General features: G+C 39.7%; 1 protein-coding gene across 1 annotated transcript in view; it reads left to right on the top strand.

The window, feature by feature from the left end:
* The window catches only part of PPM1E (protein phosphatase, Mg2+/Mn2+ dependent 1E), a 173,757-nt gene that overhangs the window by 35,973 nt on the left and 115,598 nt on the right, over positions 1–22,186 (top strand). The window lies entirely within an intron of this gene.

Below are 22,186 nucleotides of genomic sequence, written 5' to 3'. Positions count from 1 at the left end.
TTTTTGGGATATATTTCCAGGAGTGGAATTACAATGTGATATAGAACTCAATTATTAGGTTTTTGAGGAATGTCCATATTGTCTTCCAAAAAGGCTGGACCAGTCGGCATTGCTGACCTGGTTTGATATTCTGCATCCCATATGGTCCCCTGAGACTTCCAGGAGTGATTTTTGAGTGCAGAGACAGGAGTAACCCCTGAGTGCTGCCAGGTGTGGCCCAAAACCAAACCAAAACAAAACATTTATTTAGGGCTGAAGAGATAGTACAGGCCGATAGGGCACTTGCCTGGTTGCTGACCTCTATACCAGACATTCCATATTGTTCCCTGTGTACTGCCATGAGTAATTCCTGAGCATTTCTGAGTATGGCCCCAAATCAAAAACCAACAACAGAAAGAAAATGCTTGGCTATATTAAATAACTTGTCAAAGATTACTTTGATAGAATTTGAATTCATATATGTCTAAGATTTACTTTTCTACCTTCATATACTGATAATAGTTGGGCTAGGGACATAACTCAGTAGTAGAGTATTTGCTTTGCTTGTGTGAGACCCTGGGTTTGATCCCTAGCATTGCACACAATGCAATACAAAATACACAACAATGTTAAAGTTAATACAGTACTGCAGAGTTTTTTGTTGCTGGCTTTTATTTTTTTACTTTGGGGGCCATAGTCAGTGGTGTTCAGGGGCTTCTCCCAGCTTGTTGCTGTTGTTCAGGGGGTTTCTTTTGGCAGTACTTGAGGGTGGAACCTGGAAACACTGGTAATAGAACCTATTGACCTGCAAAGCATACACACTAACCCTTTGAAACATTTCCCACATTCAGTAATGCATGTTTTACAGGGCTTATAAAGTAGTTGTATCATTGTAGGATGTTTGAGTTTGGAAAGGGGTGCTTAAGTTTAGTTTAGAAAATTAAACAGGGGGGGGCTGGGAAGGTGGCGCTAGAGGTAAGGTGTCTGCCTTGCAAGCGCTAGCATAGGACGGACAGCGGTTCGATCCCCCGGCGTCCCATATGGTCCCCCCAAGCCAGGGGCGATTTCTGAGTGCATAGCCAGGAGTAACCCCTGAGCATCAAACGGGTGTGGCCCAAAAACCAAAAAAAAAAAAAAAAAAAAAAGAAAATTAAACAGGGATTAGCCAAGAGGAGGAGCAAACCGAAAAGTATTTCAACAGGAAGACTCCAATGTACAAAGATATGAGGATGAGAAAGCACAGTTCATTTGGAAATGGGCTATTTAATCTCTCTGAGTAAAGAAGAATAGGTAAGTCTGTAGAATAACTTGAGAAAATCGTTTATTTCTCAATGCAATGTTTTTCACTATGTCTAGGAAGATGGTTGGTTTTAAAAAACTACAAGTCTTAGAAATGACTCTAATGTTAAACAGAATACTGCATAATGAGGAAACAGGGCTGGAGCAATAGCACAGCAGAAGGGAGTTTGCTTTGCATGCAGCCGATCCAGGACAGACAGTGGTTTGAATTCCAGCACTCCATATGGTCCCCTGTGCCTGCTAGGAGCGATTTCTGAGCGCAGAGCGAGGAGTAAACCGCTGGGCACCACTGGTGTGGCCCAAACACCCAAAAACCCAAACCCCCCCAAAAAAAAACAACATGTGATTTTATGCTTATCCTTCCATCTTCTAATTTGTTTAGTTGACTATTAATGACTTATAAATAGTGAAATCTTTCTCTTTTCCTTTTCTAATCATCTCTCTCATGCTACCTGATGCCAACCTGTGTGGAGATATTAGAATTAAAGACTGCATATAGTTGCTCTCGTTTCAACTATACTTAAAAACTCTTTTTACTTCTAAAGGATTTCTAAAAGGATAAGTATGTTTTGCTGTATATGTATCTATTGTGAGTTCAGAGACGAAATATACTAAAAATATTAAAACATTGTTTCATGACGTCTGTGTGTGTGTAGAGTTAGAAGCACATCAAATGACTATTGAATGAATATTCAAAGCAACACAAAAATATGATCCAACATATAAAATCTCGAGGTGTAGGGAATGGTCTTTCTGAGTTTGAAGAAGTTATATTTTATAATTACACATTTTATCTTTTTTTTGGGGGGGGGCACATCTTGTGGTGCTCAATGGTTACTCATGGCTCTGCATTTAGAAATTACTCTTGGCTGGGGCTGGAGTGGTGGCACAGCAGTAGGGCATTTGCCTTGCATGTGGCTGACCTAAGACAGACTGCGGTTCTATCCCCGGTGTGAGCGGATAGCCAGGAGTAACCCCTGAGCGTCATCCGATGTGACCCAAAAAACAAAAACAAACAATAACAACAACAACAACAAACTACACTTGGTGAGCTTGAAAGACTTGGCATTATACCCGGGTCTGATGCAAGACAAATGACCTACCCACTATTCTATTATTCTGTCTCCCATGTTTTATCTCTCGATGAGAGAATCATTCACTTATTTTCTCCATTTTTACAATGTAGGCAGAGTCCTTCCTACTCATTTCAAATGTTATCTCCTCCAAGAATAATTTCCCTGAGTTCAGCTGAAGCTGACCTTCTTGACCTCCCTAGTATTTTAGTTTTTGTGTGCTTGTTTATTTGTTTTGTTTTTTTTAGTTTAAAATCACTCTGGGCAGTGCTCAGGTGGACCATATGGGACTTTGGAAGAATGGTTGGTTGGTTGCATGGAAAGCAAATGTCCTATCTGCTGTACTATGGCTCTCGCCCCATGTGTGTCTTTTAAAAAATATTCACTAATTCCTTCCTTATTATTGTAAGTCATTTATATGCATGTCTTATCTCCTCTATTAAGCTATGTCTGTCTTTCTTGAAGTAGCATTCATGTTTGTTCCAAAACACTAAGCTTTGTACATAAACGACGCTAAGCTAATAGTGAATTAAATAAAGTTTAGCATCTATATTTAAATTAGTAGAGCACTTTTAAAAAATGGTGGGTATAAATTACATACTTTAGAATTATTTCAATTTTTCCCAGATACTTTTCATATATTATTAATTCATTTCCTTTCACAACCAAATTAAGTAGGCCTGTTACCATGTGTGAGAAATTTATCTAAAATCAAACAACTAATATGCATCTGGATAGGAACCTACAGAATGTAGCTTCAGGGTTCAGGTGGACTCTTAGTGGTCCTCAGGCTTCCCCCCTCCCTCCGTACTCCAGGGGGGAGGTGCATGGGGAGGAGGGCGGGCAGACATCTGGCCTCCGGTTTCCTCTTTGATTCTGGAGACCAGCTCTTGCCAGGTATGGGGTTTGGGGAGGCCCTATACCGGAGCCCTTCTCCCTGGCCTGGGGAGTGCCGGGGGGCTTGGCAGGCCCCCAGCCATCCTTGTCTTTTCCCCCTGACTCCAGGCCTTCCCTGGGTACCAGCTCAGATGGCCAGATTGGGTTCAGGTGGACTCTTAGGGGTCCTCAGGCTTCCCCCCTACCTCTCCCTACACTAATGGAAATGCACTTTGGGAGGAGGGTGGGCCGTTTTAGTACTGGTTTATGTTGGGACAGTCACTGGAATTTTTTTCTCCTTGTTTTCCTATTGATAGTATTGTATGCATAATTTTATATATCCATAACATCCATCTTGTATTGTGACCTTGATACTGCCCTACAAATCTCATTTCTATTATTTTACTGCCTCAGTCCCAACCCTTATTTCCCCCTATCTTCTCAGTAGGTGCAGCTCACGACATGAAGCTCACCACATAGAGTGATGAGTACAGTTAGAGAAATAACTACACTGAAAACTATCATAACAATGTGAATGAATGAGGGAAAAAGAAAGCCTGTCTCGAGTACAGGTGTGGGTGGGGTGGGGATTAGATAGATCTGGGAAATTGGTGGTGGGAATCCTGTACTGGTGAAGGGGGGTGTTCTTTACATGACTGTAATCATACAACTACAATTATATTTGTAATCATGGTGTTTAAATAAAGATAATCTATAAATAAAAAAGAATATAGCTTCAAAGACAGTTACCTTCTTAAAAAAATCCAGCAATTAGATTTTTTTTCTTAGTTATTATCAGGAGTAGTTTCCAAATCAGAATTTAAAAAATTCACCTTACAAAAAAAAAAATTCACCTTACATTGGACCTTTTTTTTTGGCTGAGGATTTGTGTATGAGACATTGGGCCATATATAGTGGTGTTCAGGTCTTAATTATTATTTTTTTGTTTCTCAGGGTTCACATTTGGTGGGATAAGGGAATGCATGTGGAACTGGGGATGGATTGAAACCTGGTCAGTTGTGTGCAAGGCAAGCACTGATCTACTATCTCTCTGGCCCCACCATTATTTTTTGAATTGTCTTAATTTTATTTCTGCTTTTAACTTATATATAGTATTTTTAAAATATTAAAATATTAATATTAAAGATTATTTTTAGCATGCCATTTTTGGTGTTTATCAATACATAGATGAAAATTTGTGAAAATATTTTAGCATTCATCACTGACTAAAGCAAAAGTTCAGTAATTTGAATTTTAGAAGCTATTAGAAAAATGAACAGGCTTTTATGAAGTAAGAAAGTCAATTTTACATGCTCATTATTTAAATATAAGGGTACTGAGTAATAGTTATTTTGATAAAGGTTACTTAAGTTTTTCTCTATGAAAATGCATTTTCATTAATGTCTCCTTGGCACACATGAATAATATATTTGTCATTTCCTTTTTTTGTTTGTTTTTGTTTTTGGGTCACAACTGGTGGTGCTCAAGGGTTACTCCTGGCTCTGCGCTCAGATCACTCCTGGCAGGCTCTGGGGACCATATGGGGTGCCAGGATTCGAACCATTGTTTGTCCTGGATTGGTTGTGTGCAAGGCAATCGCCCTACCACTGTGCTCTCTGGCCCCTAATCTGTGTCATTTCCTCAGCAATCTTACTAGTCCCTGTATCAGAGTATTTGGGGGGGGAGGGAGAGGAGGGGCCTTGGGCCAAACTCATGATGCTCAGGGCTTACTCCTGGCTCTGCACTCAGGAATCATGCTGGAAAGCTCAGGGACCATATGAGATCTTGGGGTTCAAACTCGATTCGGCTGCGTGAAAGACAAGATCTCTACCTGCTGTGCTATCTCTGACTTGTGTCATGTTTTAAAGGTCTGGTAAGTTGTGGGGCCGGTGCGGTGGCGCTAGAGGTAAGGTGCTTGCCTTGCCTGCGCTAGCCTAGGATGGACCGCGGTTCGATCCCCCGGCGTCCCATATGGTCCCCCAAGCCAGGAGCGATTTCTGAGCTCATAGCCCCTGAGCGTCACCAGGTGTGGTCCCCAAACCCCCCCCCCCCCAAGAACTTAAAGGTCTGGTAAGGTGGATCGATGCTTTGCATGTGGGAGCCTTAGATTGGAACACTGGCATTACATTGTCCCTCTAAATGGGGGAGTCCCTCTGGACACTGCTGGGAGTGACCCCAAAACAAAACCCAGAAAAAGACTTTTGCTTACTAAATTTTTCTTAGGTTAATATTTCCTCTGTAATGAATATGGAATTTCATATTGAATTAATATATAGGAAACTTGCATTTGATTAAAATTGACATTTAATCATTCTCATGACTTTTTTTGTGGGAGGGGTCAAACCCAACATTGTTTAGAGTTTATTCCTGTCTTTGCACTCAGGAGTTATTTCTGATGTATTTCTGATGGTGCTTCGGGGATTGTATGGAGTGCCAGGGATTGAACCCAGGCTGGCCATATACTATCTGATGAGTCCCTACTTCTGATAACTTACTGATTTAGGTTGGTGGATTTCTAAGAGGAATTCTGATGCTTTTAAAATGCTTGGGTATTTAAAAAATATAATTGGTTTGAACATAAACATAAACAATTAGAGTAAGGGTAGTTTTTGTCTTTGGTTTTTGTTTTGCTACTTGGTCACAAATTTTGAAAGTGCTAGTTTCTCAGACTCCCAATACAAGTCTGTTTGAAACACAACACTGGTATTTGACGAACTGGTCTTGTTAATATATTTTCTTAGAATGCAAGGGGATAAATTACCATAATTTTTAATATAAAAACATTTATATGAGAAAAAGATCTTTAAGGATAGACAGGAAGTCATTCGTAATAATTTTCCTTGATGGTAAGATTCTAGATAATTAAAAAATTTCTATTTGTGATGTTTAAAATTTTATTTGTATTTTGAAATACATTAGTATGTGATGTTTTATTTCATGAATAAATTTTGTTTGATTTTGGGCCATGCCTGGTTGTGCTCATGGCTTATTCATGGCTCTAGACTCAGGGATCACTTCTGAAGGTACTCAAGGGACCATCTTGGAGTACCAGGGGTTGAACCTGGATGAGCTATATATGTCTTATAGAAAGCAAGCACCTTACATGCTGTACTCTCTCTAGCACCTGTTTACATTTTTTATAAAAATGTATTTTGAGGGGCCGGAGAGATAGCATGGAGGTAATGCGTTTGCCTTGCATGCAGAAGGTCGGTGGTTCAAATCCCGGCATCCCATATGGTCCCCTGAGCCTGCCAGGAGCGATTTCTGAGCCTAGAGCCAGGAGTAACCCCAGAGCGTTGCCAGATGTGACCCAAAAAACAAAACAAAAAAAAGTATTTTGAGGGCTGGAGATGCTGTTCAAGTGGAAGATCTGATCCCTTACATATGTGAGGCCCTGGGTTTCAATCTGGGATGGGATGGCAATGCATATCTCCCCTAACCCTCCAGAGCTTTGGAGTATGGCACCCAGAGCAGTAACAGCAACAACAAAATATTAGTGGTTTAGTAAAAATAGTAAGAGAGGGGGAAAGGACACAATAAAGGATACTGCAGCTTTGGGTCTATTAATAACCAAAGAGGAAGAATTGCTTGGTGGATAGGAATGAAAGAAACCTTTGGAGACAAATTATAGAGTTTGTTTAGCTCGAATGGAGAATTACAGAAGTAGACACAAACACCCATCGCAGTGTAGATTGTAGGAAGAAAACTTCTAAAGCTGTATGTGAACCAAGACAAAGAGAGTTGGAAAACATTAAAAGTTGATTATAAAATGGGGCTAGAATGATAGTACAAAGGGTAGGAAATTTGCTTTGCACATGGCCAAACCAGATAATTATAAAATTAAATTATTATATATTATAGCAGTGAGGGTTTTTTTTTTGGGGGGGGGTGTGCAGGGTGGGGACAAAGGACAGGGGAGGGCATCCTAAGAGGAGGCAAAGGGGCTATTCCTGGTGATGCACACAGCTATGTGGTCTATGTGGTTTGGTGCTTGGACTTGGCAATATGGAATTGCTCAGACCCAGTGGTCCTTGGGGGGGTCAGTAGGTAGAAGTATATATGTGGAATATTTGAATAAGGTAAGTAAACTATTGTAGGATTTACAGAGATAATACAGTTGCTGAATGTATTGATTTTTCCTCTGTTTCATGTTTATTAGCTACTTAAATACTTTCCTAGGAAAAATATGTTTAGATCCTATGTTATTTTAAAAATTCTTTGTAATATTTTTAAATTGGAAAAGGTCTTTTATTTTCCGACAAAATTTTGCTTTGGGGCCACACACACACACACACACACACTGCTCACGGCTTACTTCTGACTGCACAGGGATTACTTCTGATGGTGCTTGAGGAATCATATGTGGTGCCAGGGATGAAATCTGGGTCATCTGCATACAAGGCAGATGCATATATGGATATATGCTTATATAGGCAGTAGCCCTACTTGCTGTACTATACTTGCTGTACTAGCTCTCTAGCCCCCAAGTTGGAAGAGTTCTTAATGTAGTCGGTGTACACTTTCTTATCATACATATGATCTGCAAAACTTTTATCCTATTGTGTTTTTTTTTTATTCTTTTTCTGGGGGGTGGCCACACCTAGTGGTGCTCAGGAGTTACTGCTGGCTCTGTGCTCAGAAAACACTACTGGCAAACTTGGGGTTCAAATGGGATTCTGGGGCTTGAACCTGGTTTGGCCTCATGCAAAGCAAATGCCCTACCTGCTGTTATACCACCCCTTATTAATTTATTTTAAAATCACACCCAATGGTTCTAGGGGGATATGACGAGCTCATTGCTCATTGCTGGAAATCAAACCTGAACCCTTCCACATTGAGCTTTCTTACTGTTTTCACTTTCTTGATGATAATATATTCAGTACAAAAATTTAACTTTTTCATATGGTCCAGCATATGTCTTTTTTTTTCTTTTATCACTTGGGTGACTACAGAATTTATTCTTGTCTGAGGTTTTTTTTGTGTGTGTATGGTGGTGATGGGGATCAAACATAAGGGCCTCACTTATGCAAAGCAAGTTCTTTGACAATCTCCTCTGAGTTTAACAATTTCAGTTTTCTTTCTTTTTGGGGAAAAAAGAAAAGAAACCAAGCAATACTTTGAAATCTACAAGTTCCTCTCAACTGTTCAGTCAATTGAGCCAAACAGTTTGGTGCTGGTACCTGGTGATATGCTTTTCAATCTCAGCTATTGGGACCCATCAAGGTTAACATAGTGATCAAGGGACTATGGGATTCCTGGGATCAGACTTGGGGCTCTATATGCAAAATATGGACTCCAACCCCATGAGTTATTTTCTTGGCCCTTAAGTTAATTTTTGTATTTAGTAAGTAAGGATCTGGCTTCATTCTTTTGCATGTAGATATTCTGTTGTCCTCGTATTGTTGGTCAGAAAGACTTCTTTCTTCCATTGAATGATCTTCACCTGAAAAAAATTTATTTTATTTTGGTTTTTATTTTGGGGCCACACCCAGTGATGCTCAGGGCTTATTCTTGGCTCTGCATTCAGGAATTATTCCTGGTGCTGCTTGGGGACTGTGTGGGATGCCAGGATCAAACCTGAGTGAATCAGATATAAGGCAAGCACTTTACCTAATGTATTATCTTTGCAGCCCCCCCCACTTGAACATTTTTTGGGGGTTTTCCAAGCAGTGCTCATAAGGTCTGGGGGGGTCATTGTCTGTTATTCTCAACCAGTGGTTCAATGTGAAGACCTGAAGATGTAGCTCTGCTTTTGCCCTGTGGTGCTTGGGAGGTTCCAGAGTTGCATCCAGCAATGTTCTGGGGATCATGTTATGCTAGAGGTTTGACCTAGTGTCAGCTGTATGCAAGACAAGCAAATAACTCCATACTATCTCTTAGGGCCATTTGAGATTTTAAAGACATAGTGTAACTTTTTGGCTTTATGCTCAGGGATCATAATGGCAGTGCTCAGTGCTTTGGATGGAACAGAGTTGGGCAAGGCAAGTGCCCTACCCACTCTACTGTCTCTTCAGTCCTTTAGAGCCTTTCTGATCAAGACATCTAAGTTCTATATAATGTATTCTTATTATGTTTAGCTGTTAGTAGTTATTGTAGAATTATTCATGTGTTTACTATTTGAAATAAGTATATACAACTCATAATTATTGCTGCAGCCTAAAATCTGATGAGGAAAACCACAAATATAAGAATAAAATAGAGCTTGATCCCTAGCACTATACACATATCACACACACATGAATAATATTGTTTAAAAATCAATTTTGAGGGCCAGAGAGATAGCATGGAGGTAGGGAGTGTTTGCCTTGCATGCAGAAGGACAGTGGTTCGAATCCTGGCATCCCATATGGTCCCCCGAGCCTGCCAAAAGCGATTTCTGAGCGTAGAGCCAGGAGTAACCCCTGAGCGCTGCTGGTGTGACCCAAAAACCAAAAAAAAATCAATTTTGAAATATTAATAGTCTGAAAGTAATACTTCTGCCACTTTCAGTGATTTATTTAATAAGTATGAGAGTGGGGCTGGAGTAATAGCACAGTGGTAGGGCATTTGCTTTGCACACAGCCAACCCTGGATGGACCTCGGTTCAATTCCTGGCATCCCATATGGTCCCCGAGCCTACTAGGAGTGATTTCTGAGCACAGAGCCAGGAGTAATCCCTGAGGACCACCGGGTGTGACCGAAACAAAACAAAACAAAAACAAAAAGTATGAGAGTGTTAGCTCTTGTTGCAAGTATTTATTTTTACATTTTCTTAGCACATCAAGCTCTAGTCTTTTCCCACCTTGATTTTCATCTAAAGAGATTACTTAAAAACTGACATCACCATGTCAGTTATTTGTATGCTTTAGAAGAATGAGTCTCTTCTGTTTGGTATAATAGTATTCTTATCAAGGTATAATAACATCAAGAGAGAATCACAGGACTGGAGAGATAGTACAGCAGGTAAGGCAATTACCTTGCACACATCCTATCTTGGTGACCTTTCTAGTTCTCTGCACACTCCCACCCCCTCTACCAAAAAAAATAAATAAAAAGATTCATATGTAATTGTGAGGAATGAAGGGTATATTTACTTAGCAAAAGCAATCCACATCATCTAATGACAATTCCATGAACTTGCCTGTTTTTAACGAGTTTTAATCTGTTTTCATTTACTCAGTGACATTTCAAGATTGTTCTATTTATTTCTACCCCAATTCCTTGATGCTAGTGAGGAGATGATCTTAGAATAACTTAATATCTCTTTTTTGAGCCACACTCAGAGATGCTCAGAGGCTCTTCTTACATCCTTAGGGGATCAATTGTTTGCTTGAACCCTAGTCTTTTGCAGGCAAAGCAGACACTTCAGCACTTTGTGCTGTTTCCCTTGACCCTGAAAACTTTTAATATTAAAACATATAATCACAACAAATTTAATGAAGATTTAGGCCAGTTCTTTTCCTTTCTCTGTGTTATAGTCTCTGAGGACTTTAGGGAGTAAAGGCAAACAAATTAAGCATTCCTTTCAGTACTACTACAAAGACAAATTTTTACAATTTTAGCTCATAAGAGTTAAAGAATGAATTGACCTTTAGAGAAAATGATTTCTTTGAGTAAATTTGCCAATGACCCAGAGCTCATTTAATCAACCAGATCTGCAGGATTAATCCTACTAATGAGGAGACAGATGCTTCAGCTATGTTGTCTGCATGTTTTCAGAATTGGGAATTTTCATTATGACAGACCTCAAAATGGAATATCACACCTAATAAGTGAAATGTACATCTGTTTCAGACTGGAAGAAAAGCAATCAACTGTCTCTTTTCTCTATTTATGATAGACTTAAGCACTTCTCTAAGCAGTCGAGTTCATGACCATATTTCAGAGAGAATGTAGAAAACATGATCATGTATGTCACCTTATTCGTTCCTTCCATAATTCTTTAATTATCTAGAAGTTTATGGTCATCCCAGTTATCTTAATATCCACTTCATTTATTTTCCCTGCTTTCATTCTGTTTCTTTGAAATGTGTCTCAATTTTCCATTTTAATTTATTTCAAAACTCCAGGGATTGACTTCAGGTCCTCACATAAACAAAGCAAATGCCTCAGCACTTCTCGATTGCATTGGATTCCTCCCTGCCTTCTTTAATCCCTTAATTCCTTTCTCTCTGTTAGAGCTTCTAGTTCTGTGCTGAAGGGTAGTTCTCTGTGCTCATGGACCATGTGGTACTGAGCTCAAACTCAGGTCTTCCACATTGCAAACATGTACTTAGCCTATTTTCTCTTCGACTCTCTTGATATTCTTTATATAAAGTGTTTTGGATGTCAAGGGAAGAGAGCTGAGAGAACTAGTTGTGCTCCTGCCTTGTATGTGGAAAGCTTTGATTTGCTCACATTGTTTCCAGAGGGTCATCAAAAGAGAGAGAACCTCAGCAATGCAGCTACTGAGACCTGATGGCTGTGGTCTAAAAGCCAAAAACTATTAAAAAAAAAAAAGATAAACCCTTTTCTGAGGGGATTAGAGACAGCTGAGTGGTGGAACACAATTTAAGAATGTGTGAAACCCTAGTTTGATCTCTGGTACCACATGAGCTACCCCCAGTACCCAAAATTGCTGGGTTTGGACCTAGTGTTCACCGACCACCTATGGGTTGAATAGCTGCAACCCTCCATCCCGTTCTGCTATTTGTGAATTCTATTAAAAATAGGTTTTTTAAGGGGTTAGATTGTCAGAAATTGAGACACTTGTCTTGAATGCAGCCAGCCTATTACAATTTAATCCTCAGCACTCCATGACCCCCCAGAGCACCACTGGTTGTGACCTAGCCCCCCACCCCAAAGTTATTTTATGAGTATTTTTTATGAGTATACTTGATTGTTAGGCTCTCCCTCTAATTCTGGAATGTCAGAACTCTATTTTGAATATATTGTTGGTTTATATTTCAGAGTGCTATATATATATATATATATATATACTACCACTTAGTATATAAACAGGAGTTCATCTGAACATGATATTTAGTGCTTAATTTTAAATATAATATTTTGGTATTATATGAAGTGAAGTTATTATATGAAGTTCTATATGAAGTGAAAATATGCTCTTTGGTTAATTCTGTCAAAATGAAAAAAGTACTATGGAATTGAGTTGTGGTATTGATTATGGAACTCTAAATATTTGAATTGTATTCTTGAAATGAGTCAATTTTATATATGGGAATTAGATCTAGATAAAGATGGAAAATAAACAAATTACTGGTAAAGTATATAACTTCCTTCCATTATATCACTGAGAAAAAGACAACTGTGTGGACATATAAATAAGAATTTTATAAAGAGGAAAATAATTGCCAAGAGATATCAAAAATATGTTCAACCTTATTAATCAAAGAAATGCAAATTATAACTTCAGTGAAACAAACTTTTGCTACTTTTTATCCAAACTTAAGAGTTGGATTTTCACAGTTAGTGACAAAGACATAGAATAACAAAACCCTTGTTTATACTTTGATGATAGGAATGATTACTGGAACAGTAACTCTGGAACAGATTTTGTTATTGGTAAAATTGAAGATGCTAGTCCTTTGACCCATCAATCTTAATTCTAGGGTACGTGTATACTTGCTTGTATATTCTGTTCTTTTTTTGGGGGGGGGTCACACCCGACAGTGCTACTCCTGGCTCTATGCTCAGAAATTGCACCTGGCAGGCACAGGGGACCATATGGGGTGCCGGGATTCAAACCACCATTCTTCTGCATGAAAGGCAAATGCCTTACCTCCATGCTATCTCTCCGGCCTGTGTATTCTGTTCTTATGCTCTGCTATACCAATTTAGCAAGTTTTTATGGTACTCTTTCTGAATGTCTGTTTTTTTTTTTAATGCAGTTATCTTTTTTTGGGGGGGGGGCATATCCAGTGATGCTCAGTGGTTACTCCTGCCTATGGGCTCAGAAATCACTCCTGGCTTATGGGACACAAGGGGATCGAACCTAGGTCCATCCTAGGTTAGCGCTGGGCAAGGCTTGCGCCACTGCTTCGGCCCCTATGCAGTTACCTTTTGGTAGATGTTAGGCCACACTCAAGGGTGCTCAGGGCTTATTCCTGGCTTTGAGTTCAGGAATCACTCCTGACAGGGCTCAAGGAACCATATGGGGTGCCAGGGATTGAATCTGGGTTGAAGGAGTGAAAGGCAAGCTCCTTATCAACTCTACTATTGCTCCAGCCCTGATTTTATTTTATCTCTATTGATTGGAGTACTGAGAGTTACAGTAGTGTTGATGTGACATAATTCTAACACTACCACAACACAACCCATTGCCAGTGTTTCCACTTCCCTCTCCCAAGGTATCATAGTCCCCTTTCTTTCAACTACCTATTCCCTCCCACACTTTCATAAATTTAGTTCTGTGCATCAACTTTCCTATTGTTTTGTCTTTTGCTCTTTGTTGTTATCCTGTGTATCTTTGAATCCTATATATAAAAGATATTATTTTGTTTCAGTTTTTTTCCTTATGACTGACTTAATTCAGTATGTTATCTTCCCGTTCCCTACATGTGGAAATATTGTATAGTGGTGTTCTTTTTTAGAGCTGTATAGTATTCCATTATGTGTGTATACAGCAACAACTCCTTGATTCACTTATCTGTAACTGGACATTTGGGATATTTCTTTATCTTTGCTATTGTACTAAGTGCTATGCAAGCAATATTTCCCAACTAACTACTTTAGTTTTAATCTGCCCAAATTCCTAACGTGGACACATTCAGGAAGGTCTTGCTATTCATTCGTTTGGTTTTCAACACAAACTTTAGGATTATTGATTTGTTAAGTATTAGGAGAAATTTTGTTGGGAGTATTATTAAATTTATATTAAATAACTTTGGATTATTTTATTTTATTTTTGGAGGAGGTCACATCAGTGGTACTCAGGGTTACTCCTGGCTCTGCACTCAGAAATCGCTCCTGGCAGGCTTGAGGAACCATATGGATGCTGGGATTTGAACCAATGTCTGTCCTGGGTTGGCTGCGTCCAGGGCAAATGCCCTACCGCTGTTCTATCTCTCTGGCCCCACACTTTGTATTGTTTTAAGTTAAAATTTTGATAGTTTTATTTTGAAAATATTTTTCATGAAATAATATATCTTTTATTTTAAGTCTTATTTGTTTTTGGGGTACACACCTGGCAGTGCTCAGGCTTACTCCTGGCTCTGTGCTCAGGCATCATTCCTGGCCAGTGCATGGGATCCTGACCGTTCAGGGAGCAGGAAATCTAACTTGGGTTGGCTGCATGCAAGGGAAGTGACTTATCTGTTGTATAATTTCTTCAGCTTCACTTTTTTTAAAATTCTGGAGATTGAACCCAGGGCATATCTGCTTTACTCTACTGAACCCCAGAGGCCTTTGATTTTTTTCAGTCACTGTCAAATTTTCTATATAAAGATTTCATATTATCAACATTTATTCCTAGGTATGTGTGGATTTGTGTGGGGAAAGAAAACGGAAAAACAAAAATTCACTTTTAAAGCTTTACTAAAGTATAATTTGCATTAATTCATGAAGCACCACATTTATATCACCCTTCAAAGAAGCTCTTTGCAGGCCCGGAGAGATAGCACAGCGGTGTTTGCCTTGCAAGCAGCCGGTCCAGGATCTAAGGTGGTTGGTTCAAATCCCGGTGTCCCATATGGTCCCCCGTGCCTGCAGGAGCTATTTCTGAGCAGACAGCCAGGAGTAACCTCTGAGCACCGCCGGGTGTGACCCAGAAACCAAAAAAAAAAAAAAAAGAAGTTCTTTGCTCATTGGCACTCTTTGTTCCCATCTTGACCCTAGGAAACTACTTACTAGTAAATAAACACACATACATTCTTTTTATTAATGAACATTTAATAATATATAAAGTTGAAACCAGAGAGATGGCACAATGGATAGGGTTCTTGTCTTGCACACAGCTGACTTGGGTTCAATTCTCAGACATGGTGCCCTGAATCCCTAAACACTGCTTCTGTGTGGGCCAAAAGCCAAAACCAAACCCAAAACAATATATAAAGTTGGACTGGGAAGATATCTCATAGGGTTAGAGCGAATATGTGTTATGCACAGACATTTCACCCTTTCATCCCCAGTATCACTCCTGGTGTTTTGCTCAGGGGTCACTTGTGGCAGAACTTGGGGGCAGAACTTGGGGGCCTTATGAGGTATATGGGACCAAACCCAGATCAGCCATGTGCAAGGCAAGCATCTTTTCCACTATATAATCTATCCAGCTCCAAGAACTTTTTTTTTATTTTGTTTGATATTGATGTTTCTATAATATTTTTTGTTAGTATCCTCTGAGGTAACTTAACTCTTTTAATCTATTTCATTATATTTTAGATCTGTCTTTTGGGAAACATGCTAGAATTTAGTTTTTTAAAATCTAGACTGATGTTTTTTAGGGGCCTGAGCAATCGTACAGCAGGTAAGGTATTTATTTTTTTGCATGGAAATGACCTGGGCTTGTTCTTCAAACATCCAGATGGCCCCTGAGCTCTGCCAGAGTCGTTCCTCAGTATAGTTCTGAGTACAAAGCCTGAGCATCTCTGGGACCAAAAATAAAAAAACAAAATAGAAAACTGAAAATTTTGAGCATATGGCAGTGCTCAGATCTGATTCCTGGCTCTGTGCTTCATATGGGAATAATATGTGGCATTGAACCTGGGTTGGCTGCATGAAAAATGGCATTCTTGGGCCTGGAGAGATAGCACAGCGGTGTTTGCCTTGCAAACAGCTGATCATGGACCTAAGGTAGTTGGTTCAAATCCCGGGGTCCCATATGGTCCCCCGTGCCTTCCAGGAGCTATTTCTGAGCAGACAGCCAGGAGTAACCCCTGAGCACCGCCGGGTGTGGCCCAACAACCAAAAAAAAAATGGCATTCTCTCTGTTGTATTATTGCTTTGATAGGGCTTTTGCCTTGCATGCAGTCAACCTGGGACAGACCCAGGTTTGATCCCTGGCATCCCAGATGGTCCCCCGAAACTATCAGGAGTGATTTCTGAGCACAGAGCTAGGAGTAACTCCTGAGCGCTGCCAGATGTGGCCCAAACTACAAAAACAAAACAAAAAAATCAGAGACTTTCTTTTTTATTCCTGTCCTCTTTTAGTCAATCTTCAGGCCTTTCTAAGTCTCCATTTGCCTAGTGGGATAATTTTTGCTTGTTTATCCTAAAATTTTTATACCTTGGAATTTCTCTTGTATATAAAGTGGAGAAACAATCCATTACATTCTTCTAATTACTAGGAAGTATAATTTGTAAGTTATTTGTAGTTGAGTTTCAGGCATATAATATCCCATCACCAATCCTACCACCAGTGTCAACTTTCTCCACCAATGTCCCTAAATTCCCTTTCATCCTCAGTCTGAACTCTTTTTTTTTTGTTGTTGTTGTTGGGTCACACTCAGCATCGCTCAGGGGTTACTCCTGGCTCTACACTCAGAAATTGCTCCTGGTAGGCTCGGGGGACCATATAGGATGCCGGGATTTGACCACCGTCCTTCTGCATGCAAGACAAACCTACCTCCAAGCTATCTCTGGCCCCCAGTCTGAACTCTTAAGAGGCACATTTTAAAGTTTGGTTGCTATAGTTGTTTTTTGTTTTGTTTTGAAGCACATTTGGTGATGTTTAGGGGTCACTTCTGGCTCTGCATTCAGAAATTATTCCTGGAGGGTTTAGGGACCATATGGAAAATTTTATATGGGATGCTGGGGATTGAGTTCAGTTGGCTGCAAGAAAACCCAATATTTATCTGCTGCACTATCATTTTAGCCTTATTATTTTCATCTCCTGCTCACATTATTGTTGACTCTCTGGTTCAGATATACACATATACCACACCTCTATAACCTGATGTACACCTGAGGTCCCGACCCTACCTCTGTTTACTCCCCTCTGCCTCTTCTCCCCTTATTTCTTTCCCTCCCTGCCCTTTTCATTTATATAATCTAGAGCCAAGGATAATCTAAGTCTCTTCTGTTTGATATCTTGCATTTTCTTCTCCTAAGAAATATTTGAATTGATTTAATAGAACTTTATATTTGTGGAAAAATTCTGGTTTTTTTTTTTTGGGGGGGGGGTAGCAATTCAACTTACTGTTTTTGAAGTAGCTTGCTTTAGGAATAGTGTTAATATTTACATTTCAGATGTGCAGTGCTACTCTACTATACCCAGTATCAAAGCACCAATAACGAAGATACTTTTCTGGGCCATTTAAAACATATATTGTCCAGATTGTTCCTCAGTCCAATGAAAACAGATATACAAGACTGTATTGTATTTGGCTAATCCTGTGGTTCTTGCCAGGAGAGCAGGGTTTGTTCATTGTGAACACATTCTGCCACCAGCAGCTGAGTTGGAACATTGTGTTTATTTGGGGGGAGAATTTGAGTATGAACACTTTAAAGATGAAATGGGGGATTATATTCTGTTGATAAAACCAGTGTACTAATCTGCTAAAGAAAAATTACTATTATAGAGAGGTATTCCTATTTAAGTTATAGACTATCATTAGATATTGTCAAATCATCACATTCTGTATATGTTTCATTTGGAAGAATTTCTGGTTTTTATCTTTTTTTTTTTATAATAGTGGACAGTTGAACTGGAGGCAACTTAGCTTGTATAATCAACAGATTAGAATACAAAGCAGTACTCAATATGCAGTGTCGGGTTCCAATACAGTGCACATTTGAGTTAAAGGAACTCTGAAAGACACTGTGGGTGAGGCAGGAGTGATATGAACATAAAAGTAAATAAAAATGTCACTGGAATGGGCTGGGAGTGATTTTACAGCTGGTAGGATGTTTGCCTTGCATGCAGCCACCGGGTTCAATTCCGTCTTAGGTCTCGTACGGTCCCCTGAGCATTGCTAGGAGTAATCCCTGAGTACAGAGCCAGGAGTAACCTTTGAGCACTGCTGAATGTGACCTAAAAACAAAACGAAAAAAGAAGACTAAATTTATGAGTAATAACTTCTTGCTTTGTAATGACATTAATAACTAGCATTTCTCTAAAAATTTCATATACTTATTTGATTCTTAAAGGAAAAAATCATGGAATTTGTTATCAAATGCCTATCTTGTGCTTTAGTGGAAATGCATTTCAAAGTTTGTCATTTGAAAGCTGCCTGACCCAGACACAGAGCAGTAGTACAGCAGGTAGCGTGGTTGCTTTGGACATGGTCGACCTGGATTTGATCCCTAGCACCCCATATAATCCTCTCAGCCTGGCAGGAGTGATCCCTGAGTGCAGAACCAGGACTAAGCCATGAGTACTGCAATTGTAGACCAAAACACAACAAAGCTGTGAGACCCTAAACATGTTAGTTGATACTATTAATTATTGGATCATTTATCAGATCTGGTCAATCATCTTCAGTGTTTCAGTATATTTTCAGTGCATTTTACTCATGGCTATTCCAGGGATGACATTCACATAAGTTTGACCTTTTTATTTCCTTTTTATGTCAAGGATTAGATTTCCTTTTCAGGCTTTATAGATAATAAAATATGTATCTATCACAACTGCTTGCAGCACCCCCCAAATCATAAGCAATATGGAAATTGCTTATGATTTACCTCAGCCTTCCCCATGTCCCTACCAACTTTATCCTATTTTCATTTTTGTGAAATTGCCTATTCTGAGTGTCTTACTCATGCAAGTGAAATCATTCAATATTTATTCCTTTGTGTTTGGTTCATTTCACTTAGCATAACTTAAGTTTCTTTTGACTGTTTTATTTATTTATTTAATGCCCTCCAGTTCCCCTTGCTGCTGTTGCTGATGTCACATTGACTGGTCGCACACATGCCTGACTCTGGTATTTACACATTTACTCTGTTGGGGGTCACACATTTAATTGCAGCGAATGCTTGCCTGCTAATCCCTTGTGCTCTTTTGAGATTTGAACATCTCTAATTGTGAATCTTTTATAGGCTCACTGGGCTCATACTGTCAGTTGAAGCATACAGATTATGATAATGGCACCCACTTTGTACTCATACATGTGCTCGCTAGAGGTCACATTTTTTGTCTTTTTTTTTGCTTTTTGGGTCACACCCTGTGATGCTCAGAGGTTACTCCTGGCTATATGCTCGCTCCTGGCTCTGGGGACCATATGGGATGCTGGGGTTCGAACCAAGGTCTGTCCTAGATTCACCATGTGCAAGGCAAACACCCTACCACTGTGCTATTGCTCTGGCCCCTAGAGGTCACACTTTCTAACAGAGGCACTCACATCTTAGTTGTGGTGATTGTCAGGGGCTGTACCATTTTTGAGGTTCTTAAATGTACTTGGCTGCTGGAAATCACTTGTATTTGGGAATAGACAGCATAGCAGGGCTGTTAGGCTTAAATAGCAAAGGTGTCTGAACTCACCTTTAATCATTGAGAGTTTTCTTTCTTTTTTTTTTTTTTTTTTTTGGGTCACACCTGGCGACACTCAGAGTTTACTCCTGTCTGCGCTCAGAAGTTGCTCCTGGCAGGCTTGGAGGACCATATAGGATTCTGGCATTCGAACTGGGGTCTGTCCTGAGTTGGCCACATGCAAGGCAAACACCTTATTGCTGTGCCCCACTCATTCAATGTCCCACTCAGAACATGGGACAATTTCAAAAGTCGTTTGGAATTCTTTCTTTTTCTTTTTTTGGAAGGGGGCACACTTGGCAGCACTCAGGGGTTATTCCTGGCTCTGCCTTTAGAAATCGCTCCTGGGGGGCCGGAGAGATAGCATGGAGGTAAGGCGTTTGCCTTTCATGCAGAAGGTCATCAGTTCGAATCCCGGCATCCCATATGGTCCCCGTGCCTGCCAGGAGCAATTTCTGAGCATGGAGCCAGGAGTTTCCCCTGAGCAGTGCCGGGTGTGACCCAAAAAACTACAAAAAAAAAAAAAAAAAAAAAAAAAAGAAATCGCTCCTGGTAGGCTCAGGGGACCATGTAGGATGCCGAGGACTGAACCTGGGTTGATTGCATGCAGGGCAAATGCTCCACGCACTGTGCAATCGTTCTGGCCCTGCACTGTTTCTTTGGGCTAACTTTTCAATGTTATTCATATTCTAGCACAGTATTTTTCAAAGTGGGAGATACTGTTTTCCTTTGTGGCATTGGAATGGTGGGATGGGAGGCAGGAAGAGGGTTGCAGTAATATTGGGTGCAATTGTGGAGTGCTTTCTGTGTGTTTGTGTAAAGAAGATAGATTTTTCAGAATTTTGGATTATTCTGTAATGGGGTTGATAGATCAAATAAGTCTGGGAAGTTTTGTTTTAACATATATCAATTATATTCTAATTATATAATATTCTAGAATATGTTTATGCCACATCTATTCATTTGTTTATGAAACTTTCACTGTTTCTTCCTTGTGCTCTTGTGAATAATGCTGCTACAGTTTTCATTAGGTAACTAGATACTATAATTTAAATAATACACCAATTAATTAATCAGGCACTATAATTTTGAGTCCCTACTTTCAGCAATTAGAGATATATACCTAACAGTGAAATTGCTAGAGCGATGATAATTATTTTGTTTTTTGTGCCATACCCCCCAAAAACAAACAAACAAAAAAAACCCCTGAGTGTTGCTCAGAGACTACTCTTTGCTCTGTCCTCAGAAATTACTCCTGGCAGGCCCAGGAGACCATATGGGATGCTGGGGATTAAACCTGGGTTGGCCATGTGCAAGGAAAAACCATACCCACTATACTATTGCTCTACCCCCTAGAGCTATGATGATTTTATGTTTAAGTTTTAGTGCGTCAGCCTAAGGTTTTTCACAATGACTATACATACATTATGCTTTAACATACTCTCCCCATTTTTAGTTGTCTTTTGTTTTGTTTCTGGGAGGCCACACTTAATAGTGCTTAGGCTCCGCACACAAGGATCACTTCTGGTGGGCTTGGGGAACATATGTAGTGTCAGGGATTGAACCCAGGTTAGCTGCATGCAGGGCAAGAACCCTACCCACCTTACTATTGCTCTGGCTTGTTTTTAATATATGTTAAAAATACAATTTTTTTGTTTTTGTTTTTGGATCACACTCGGCAGCACTCAGGGGTTACTCCTGGCTGCCAGGGGTCTCAAACTCAATTTACCTGCAGGCCGCAGGAGGCAAAGTCGGGGTGATCCTTGATTGCAAAGTCAGTAGTAAGCCTTGAACATTGGGGTGTGTGACCCAAACAACTAAAGCAAAACAAAACAAAGATTCCTCTAGGGCAGGGCCACAAAATGTTGTACGGAGGGCCGTTTGCAGCCCGCAGGCCGTGAGTTTGAGACCCCTGCGGAGAAATCGCTCCTGGTAGGCACAGGGGGGACCAATATGGGATGCTGGGATTTGAACCACCATACTTCTGCATGCAAGGCAAATGCCCTCCCTCCATGCTATCTCTCCGGCCCTAAAAAAGAAATTTTTATTTACTTAAAGAACTGTGAATTACAGAGTTATTGATGATTGAGTTTAGAAAATCCCACCAATATCAGCTCTCCTCACCAGTATTCCCATACTTCATCAACCCTCCCACTTTTTGAAAGACATCTTATTTTGAAAATGTTTACAGTTTTCATTTTAACATATAAAATTATCTTAGTATTTTATGGCAAGTAATAACATTTCTAGACTTGATTCTTGGGTTCTGATTTCTTTGTCATACATTTACTGAGAAAGTTAGAAAAATTCTTACATTTCTGAAAGTGAAACATGCTATAAATAAATCATGCCACTTCTCAAACCAATTAACACATAGGACCTAAAAATTTGAAGTTTGTATAATAATAAAACTTTATTTTGTTTATCACCTAGAAAATAAAAGTGAGCTCCCCAAGAAGAAAATAGTAATATGTTTTGTTTTAGTTTTTGGGCCACACCTGGTGGCGCTCAAGGGTTATTCCTGGCTTGAGTTCAGAAATTACTCCTGTCAGGTTAGAGAGACCATATGGAATTC

Source organism: Suncus etruscus, chromosome 1, assembly GCF_024139225.1.
Source record: "Suncus etruscus isolate mSunEtr1 chromosome 1, mSunEtr1.pri.cur, whole genome shotgun sequence".
Lineage (NCBI taxonomy): Eukaryota > Metazoa > Chordata > Mammalia > Eulipotyphla > Soricidae > Suncus > Suncus etruscus.
Note: the sequence above shows the minus strand (reverse complement) of the source record. Positions and strands in the feature narration are given on the sequence as shown.